Below are 8150 nucleotides of genomic sequence, written 5' to 3' on the forward strand. Positions count from 1 at the left end.
GTCTTTTTATGTGCTTTACTGATGTCACTTAGAATTATATATATGTACATTTACCATTTAATTGTTTCTATGTATTACATTCCTTCTTGTATCTCTTCTGTTTAACACTGCATGTGTATAGAGGAGTGTGTGTCTTTGGACAACTTCACCCAATTGGATAGGGGCAACAATCTTGTGAAGGAGGAGGGCTCCTAATACACATAAAGTAGCAGTGCATAACAGAATTGAGTTACGGTCATTGATAAAGTCAGTCTGTCGACGAAACGCGTTTGAATGATATTTGAGCTGCCTGTTTTTTCAGTGTGTTATTTCATAAATGATGGAATAATAAAGTGCTTTATCCACACCAGCAGGGTACATTCTTGTTGTTGGACTGTTCATTGAATAGTACCTGCAAAACACTAGTTTCAACATCAACAGTAAATAGGTGACTTCAGAATGTTGGCTTTCTATGCAGAGTTGCAAAGAAAAAGCCACATCTCAGACTGACCAATAAAAAGAAAAGATTAAAGGGACAGTCTAGTCAAAATAAAACTTTCATGATTCAGATACGGTATGCGATTTTTTTTTTTTTAATTTGTTTATTTATATCCAACAATGCGTACAAACAAATAAATTCAACCTTCTTGTACCACGCAGGGCCAGGTATAGCAATATGTATCAACAATCGAGAAAAAAGAAAAGAAAAAATTCCAGAACAACTTACAAATTCTTTCAAAATTACCCTTCTATGAAGAATTAGCACGCAGAGTAGGAATTTTTATATTTTGAACCATTTAAGACAACATTTAAAGCCAAAAAAAAATGAAATAAATAAATAAATAAAAATAAGAATAAAAAATAAAATTAAAAAAAAGGGATTAATACTCTCTCTCTCCTCCCCCCTCCCCTCCTCGCCTCTCCTCACCATGTTCCCAGCAAGACTAGATCAGTATTCCGTAAGGAATAAAACAGATATTCCCTTTCAGCTAGAGGAAATGATTTTATAAATGCTGACCATTTACAAAAGAATTTAATAATGTCATTATCGTTATCAACATTAACATTGTATTGTTCGAGAATACATTGTTTTTTTATATGATTTTTAATTTCTGGGATACTCGGAATAGTCTGCATTTTCCATTTTTTAAAAATAAGGTATCTAACCGCCAATATAGTTATATTGATAAATTTAATATTAAGCTGTTTGTCTTCTTGCTGAAATAATAAAAATACTATATTTGAGTCTAGGAGATTTAGCGAAGGGAGATTTAGAACTTTACTTAACCAGAATTGAACTTTACACCAAGTATTTTTTATTTTTGGGCAGGTCCATAACATGTGCAGGAGGTCCGCCGAGGCATATAAGCACTTAGGACAGGCATTGAAACTCGTATTTCCACATCTTAAACCTTTTTCTGGTGTGAAGTATGTCCTACATAATAACTTCACATGCGATTCTCTCCAAGTGGCCGAGAGAGTTGTTCGAGCAACCTCTTGGATTGAGAGAGAAGGTATGTCAGGGTCTACTTCTTTCCTCAACAATCTAGCCCAGTCAATAACCATATTATCTAAGTTGATTATACCTCTAACTGAAGCCAGCAGTGAATAGCATGGAGAAATTGACATGATTCCGTTCTTTGCCAGTATGAGCCATTTCTCCAGTTGCCCCAGTGACCAATTCCACCCATAATCGTTCAAAAGCTTCATAACGTAGTGTCTGGCTTGAAGATACGCAAAGAAATTTCTCTGGGAGAGCTTGAATTCCAGCCTAAGTGCATCAAAAGATTTAATGCATCTATTTTGTAAATCCAAAAGCTGCTCAGCCCTAGCCACCCCCAGGGTATTCCATTTCAGAAAGATTGAAGATGGTATTCCCGATTGAAACTGTGGGTTCCCCAGGAATGGTAAATAGCTCGAGACCCGATGTTCCATACCTAATAGATTACAGGTTTTTTTCCATGCCATCATTATATTATATATAGATCGACAGCTTTTAATTTGAGGTGGGATATGCTTAGTCTCCATATGTATAAGCACAGACGGTGAAAAAGGATACATAATACTGACCTCAAGATTATTATTTGTAATATAGTTGCGTTGGAATAGCCAATCCGCCACAACTGGTATCAGAAACACGTAATTGTATGCTCTTAGATCAGGCAGGGCCAGACCTCCATATTCTATTGGTAGAGAAAGTTTGCTAGAGAAATTCTAGGCTTCCTATCCTGCCACAAAAAGGAACGGAGTTGTGAGTTAAATAAGGTGATGTCATTCTTTTTTAAAAGTAGTGGAGTGTTCTGAAGAACATAGAGTATTTTAGGCAGTAATATCATCTTATATACGGCTATACGACCAGATAATGATAGAGGTAAGTTCTGCCAATTTTTGAACGCATCTTTAACTTTCTTTAAAACAGGGAGAATGTTAAGAGAATACCACCGATCAGGCCTACTTGCGACAATAATACCCAGATATTTAAATGCATCAGTTACTATAGAAAAAGGTACATTTATAGGAGAATCTTTTGTCTGCCTGACCCATAGAAATTCAGATTTATTTATATTCACCTTATATCCTGAGAAGGAACTAAATTGTTGTATAATTGACAGTAGAATCGGTAAGTTCCTAGATATATTAGAGAGGTAAAGAAGAATGTCATCTGCGTACAACGCTATTTTCAACACCTGCCCAGCAATCCCAATCCCCTCCAGTTTTTGTCTTATCATTACAGCAAAAGGTTCAATAGAGATATTAAAAAGAAGCGGAGAAAGGGGACACCCCTGTCTGGTTCCCCTATGCAACACAATCTCCGAAGATAAGAACCCATTAACTATCAATCTTGTAGAAGCCGTATGATACATTTTTTCAATAAATTTAACAAAATTACCTTTCAGCCCGAACTGTTCTAATGAAAATAGCAAGTGATCGTGGTGAACCGAGTCGAAGGCTTTTTCGGCGTCTATAGCTAAGATTGCTAGATCGATACTATCTTCTTGCGAAGATTGGTCTGGGGCCATGGTATTTGAGAAGAAATCTAACGTGAGCAGGAGTTCCCTTATTTTAGCCGCTGAATTCCTATTTTTCATGAAGCCAGCCTGATCTGGGTTAATAATAGAGGGTAGGAGAGACTGAAGTCGCTGAGCAAGAATCGACGCCAACAGCTTGTAGCCTGTATTCATGAGTGCAATGGGTCTATAAGATTCTATCTTTTTTGCATCTTTTCCTTTCTTTAAGATTAGTGACGTATATGAGGCTGTAAAATTAGATGTAGGTTCGATGCCCTGTATATACATATGATTGAACAATGATGTTAAATACAGTGTTATAGCCACTGATGCTATTTTATAGAACTCGTTGGGTAAGGCATCCGGACCGGGTGCCTTATTACATGCCAAGTCTTTAATTGCCTTGGTCACCTCTAGGTCCGTGATAGGAGACCCAAGATCTTCAATAGAGGCCTGTGATATCTTTGGAAAAGAGATCTCTGCCCAGAACTTCTGACACTCCAGACTATTAGATGGTCTAGCAGAGTATATATCTTTATAATAATCGTAGCAGATTTGAACAATATCCTGAGGGGAACTGAGTGTTTGACCTTTACTGTCTAATGCATCAATTAGTTGGGAGCCTAGATCCTGCTTGACTAGCTTAGCTAAAAGTTTTTCCGTCTTGTTCCCGTATCTGTGAAGCTTAGCGGCAAACCGGATATCTTTTTGAGTAGCTCTATATAGCCAGAATGAATCTCTCGCTTCAAGCGCTTTAATATATTTGGCCCATTTCTGTGGATTTTTTTCCATTAGATATAAATTGTATGCATTTGTAACTGCCCGGAGAAGTTCATTCTCTCGTTTTTTAAATTTCTTAGTTTGCCTAATAGAATAAGCCAAGATATCCCCTCTTAATACTGCCTTGGCAGTCTCCCAAAACAAAGGAGGACGATTTTTGGCTTCAGCATTATACATTGCAAAATCTGCACGCTTATTTTCCACATAGTTTTTAAACTTAGAATCCGAAGCTAATATTTAGGGAAAACAAAGCGAGAATTAGTATAGGGAGAAGTGGACGATGCCAGCTCGAGACATATTGGTGCATGATCAGAGATCGCGATGGGCAAGATTTGAGTCAATACCTTATTCTTACATAATTTTTCATCTATCAAAAATAAATCAATCCGAGATAAGGATTTATGTGCTTTCGACAAACACGTAAACTCACGCTGATCCGGATTCTGGGATCGCCAAATATCTCTTACTTTTAGATTAGAAAATATTCTGGAAGACAATTTTGCCTCAAGATTATCCCTTTTGTTTTTTTGGCTGTTGTCTCATTCTATCAATTGGGTATTGTGGAGCCATATTAAAATCGCCAGCCATTATTAACGGACCCTCCGCACATGCCATGAGCCTTGCCTGTAATGAATCCCAGAATGGCAAATCAAAAACATTTGGGGCATAAATATTACATAAAGTATATAAAATTTTAGCAATCTTTATTTTCAAAATAATAAACCTCCCTTCTGTATCCATCTCGATCTGCACTATCTCATAATTAAGTTTTTTAGCTAATAAAATGGCAACTCCACCTTTTCGACTAGGGCTGGGGGAAGAAAAAAACCTCCCCCACCCATGAGGATTTAAGTTTAAGGACTTCTTGAGTCTTCAAATGCGTCTCTTGTAAAAAAGCAATAGAGGTACCTATTTTCTTTAAATATGCAATTATCATTTTTCTTTTAATAGGTGATGTGAGACCTCCTATGTTCCAGGAAGTAAACTTAATCCCTGTCATATTATATAATAACTAGATTTCAAGAGGGAGGGCAATGAGAGAGAGAGGGAAAAAAGGGGGAAGAGAGAGAGGAGGGAGAAAAAAAAAAAAGGAGGGCAGGGGGAGAACATAACAAACAAAACACAATACCCATGCCAGATGGCAAAATCACCAGACCATCTGTTACCCTATTCTGAAAGGACCCCATCATGTGGGCAGATTGATGTATCTACTTTTACCTATAATACTATTTTCCTAAAGGACCCATCTACTCAGGTGTGCTATATTTACTGAAAAAAGCTTCTGCCGGATAGGCAGTATCAAAAAAATGTACAGCATTATCATGTAATAAGCGGAGCCTAGCGGGGTATACAATTGTTGCTCGCAGTCCCTGCTGTATAAATTTAGTGCAAACTGGAGCTAACTCCCTTCTTTTTGAGGCGGTGTCATTTGCAAAATCTTGAAATAATAAAATTTTTGTTCCTTCAAGAAATATGGGCTGATTTTTACGAAAAGCTTGTAAAAACGCAATTTTATCTTGATTGTTCAAAAATTTCGCTATGATTGGTCTTGGCCTCATATTTTGTGAAGGAGATACATTTCCTAACCTGTGCACCCGTTCTACCACTATGTCTGTGTGAGTTTCAGGTATCTTAAGTAAAGCTGGGAGTGTCTGTGTAATTAGTTTATTTAAGTCCTGGTATTGCTGTCCCTCAGGTACCCCTATTACTTTTAAGTTGTTTCTTCTTGCACGATTTTCCAGATCTTCTACCTTGTTTTGTAATTTAAGCAGGGCAGAAGAAGTGGCTTCTAATTTAGTATTGTGGACTAAGGATAGATCTTCAAGATCTGATACTCTGTTTTATTTCCGTGAATCTTTCTGAAAATTGTTTTACCTCCGTGGCTAGTTGTGCAATGGCATGCTTAATCTCTGTTCTCAGGGAGTCAAATTTAGATGCAAGAGCTGCAGAGATGTTTGAAACTAAAGATTGCAGATCAATAGACTCTTGTACATTTAAAGAGTCACGAGCAGCTAGCTGTATGTCAGAAGTAACCTCTATTGGCCCTTTCTGTTTTCGTTCCCTTTGTCTAGCCGACATGGCTGACGGTAAGTTTTTAGTCTGTGACAGTATAAATTTATCCATATACTGTGATTGTGTGAAAAAAAAAAAAAAAATAGGAAGAGGAACAAGTGTGTTCCACAAGTGATAGATGGGGAAGAGTACCCCAAGAAAAGGGGAAGGGGTATGTGAGGATTGTGAAAGATTTTCTTTCTGTGCTTGCTGAGGAAAAAGAAGGAAAAAAACACCCACTGTGCAGTATGTGAAACAAAATCAGTCAGAGCGGTGACAAAAGGAAATGTGAGATTGAAAAGAGAAAAAAGAAAAAAGGGAGAGAGCCCCTGTTGTTAAATTAGCTTACTTTGACTTTATAATAACCCTTGATTGTCTTCCTAAATCATCCTAAACATGTATATCGAACACCTTTAACTAGCCATATATAGATAACCCCAAGCAGATACAATATTCAATTCCTGTTATCTTATAGTACTTTGAAACACATTGTGCCAGAAAAAAAAAAAAACAAACAAGAAAAAAAGCATACACATTAGATCTAATACCCCTTTGCCACTGCTTTAACCAGCATATTATATAGCCAGTTTTTGAACTATTAGTGTGTTAAAAAAAAAAGAAAAATAGGGGACAGTGATTTTTAAACCTGTCTTAACTTTCAATACCTTATAGCATGGTATAACAGGTAAATATAATAGAATAAAAATAAGTAAGATAGTGTCTCTTTTTTTTTTTTTTCTCCTCCCTATATGAGAGTTAGCAGAGGTAAAGAGATTTTTACCATTTTTAATAATTATACCTTTTTGCCCTTGTTACCCTGCTAAAATATTCAGGCTAGGCCAGCTTAATTGAGTCTAGCCGCATATAGGCAGGTATAGGACCCAGAAAATAACATTTTATGTAATATGAATATGAGGCCCAGAACCCAGCCCCCAGCAATTTTCTGTCCTCTATTATAGTTTTCTGCCCGGTGTATCTCAGGCACCGATATTGCTATACAGATGTGGGGGACACAGCACATACAGCCGCCAACATTTAGACGATAACCGTCCAGTACTGAAATTTTCCAGGTATTCAACTGAGGGTATTGCCTCCAGTACTTTACTTTACCCGTCCTTTGTGACCAGAATTTGATCACCCGTTAGATAACCTCTGTTGCTAGCAACCCCCCCTCTCGCAGCACCGGTGGGAGGGGGAGCGCCTCTTCAGGAAGGTACAGCAGCGAAGCCAACATCAGTAGCGGCACTCCATGTAGAGAGGGGCTCCGTTACCAACGACTCAAGGGATATGAAGACAGCCCCAGGAGACGATTCCAACTCTGGCCCCCTTTACGGCAACAACAAGCCAGTGGAGTGATACAGCAAGCACCACCTCTTCCCCAGGAACAACGCTCTCCCTCCGCAGCCCACCTGAGGGTGGAAAAGCACCGGCTCCTCGTTACACTTTTCAGGCAGCACAGAGAGGCCAGGTGAGAATGCAGGATTCAGCCTTTAATCCGTAATAGCAGGGCCGTTAGCCACCACCTTCCTCTGAATAGCCAGAAGTTGAGGCCCCAGGATTCGGGGCAGTTATTATACAAACTGCTTTGTTTTTAGAACCTCCTATATATAATGACACCAAGTATTAGCGACAAAGTTTGTTTGTTAGGGTACTTTAGGATTTAGCACCAGATTTAGTGTCCTTTACAGAGTTCCACGCTTTATAAGTGCATTGTTGAGGCACTATGGAGCTCCCAGCAGCGATGATTATAGCAGTACAAGCCGCCCTCCATGAGAGGGTTTGGGCGTAGTCCTCGCCAATAGCTTGTAGGTAGATGAGCTCAGGACAGGTGCAGCACCTAGCTACACACCTGTGCTCCTCCTCCGGAAGTCAGACCGAGAACCAGGGCATGCAATTTCACGGTATGCGATTTTAAACAACTTTCCAATTTACTTTTATCATCAAATTTGCTTTGTACTCTTGGTATTCTTTGTTGAAAGCTAAACATAGGAAGGGTCATGAACTGCCTCTTATCCCAGTGCATTTTGACAGTGTTTCACAGTTAGACACTGATAGTTCATGTGTGTCATATAGATAACATTATGGCGTTATTAAAGAGTCAGCACTGATTGGCTAACATGCATGTCTGTCAAAAGAACTGAGATAAGGAGCCAGTCTGCAAAGGCTTAGATACAAGGTAGTTGGTTGTGCAAAACTTGGGAATGGGTAATAAAGGGATTATCTATCTTTTTAAACAATTACATTTTTCAAGTAGACTGTCCCTTTAAGATTTGCAAAAGAAGACACTAGACAGAGGAAGATTGGAATAAAGTTATACTGTGTATATATATA

The sequence above is a fragment of the Bombina bombina genome, chromosome 2 (genome assembly GCF_027579735.1).
Source record: "Bombina bombina isolate aBomBom1 chromosome 2, aBomBom1.pri, whole genome shotgun sequence".
NCBI lineage: Eukaryota > Metazoa > Chordata > Amphibia > Anura > Bombinatoridae > Bombina > Bombina bombina.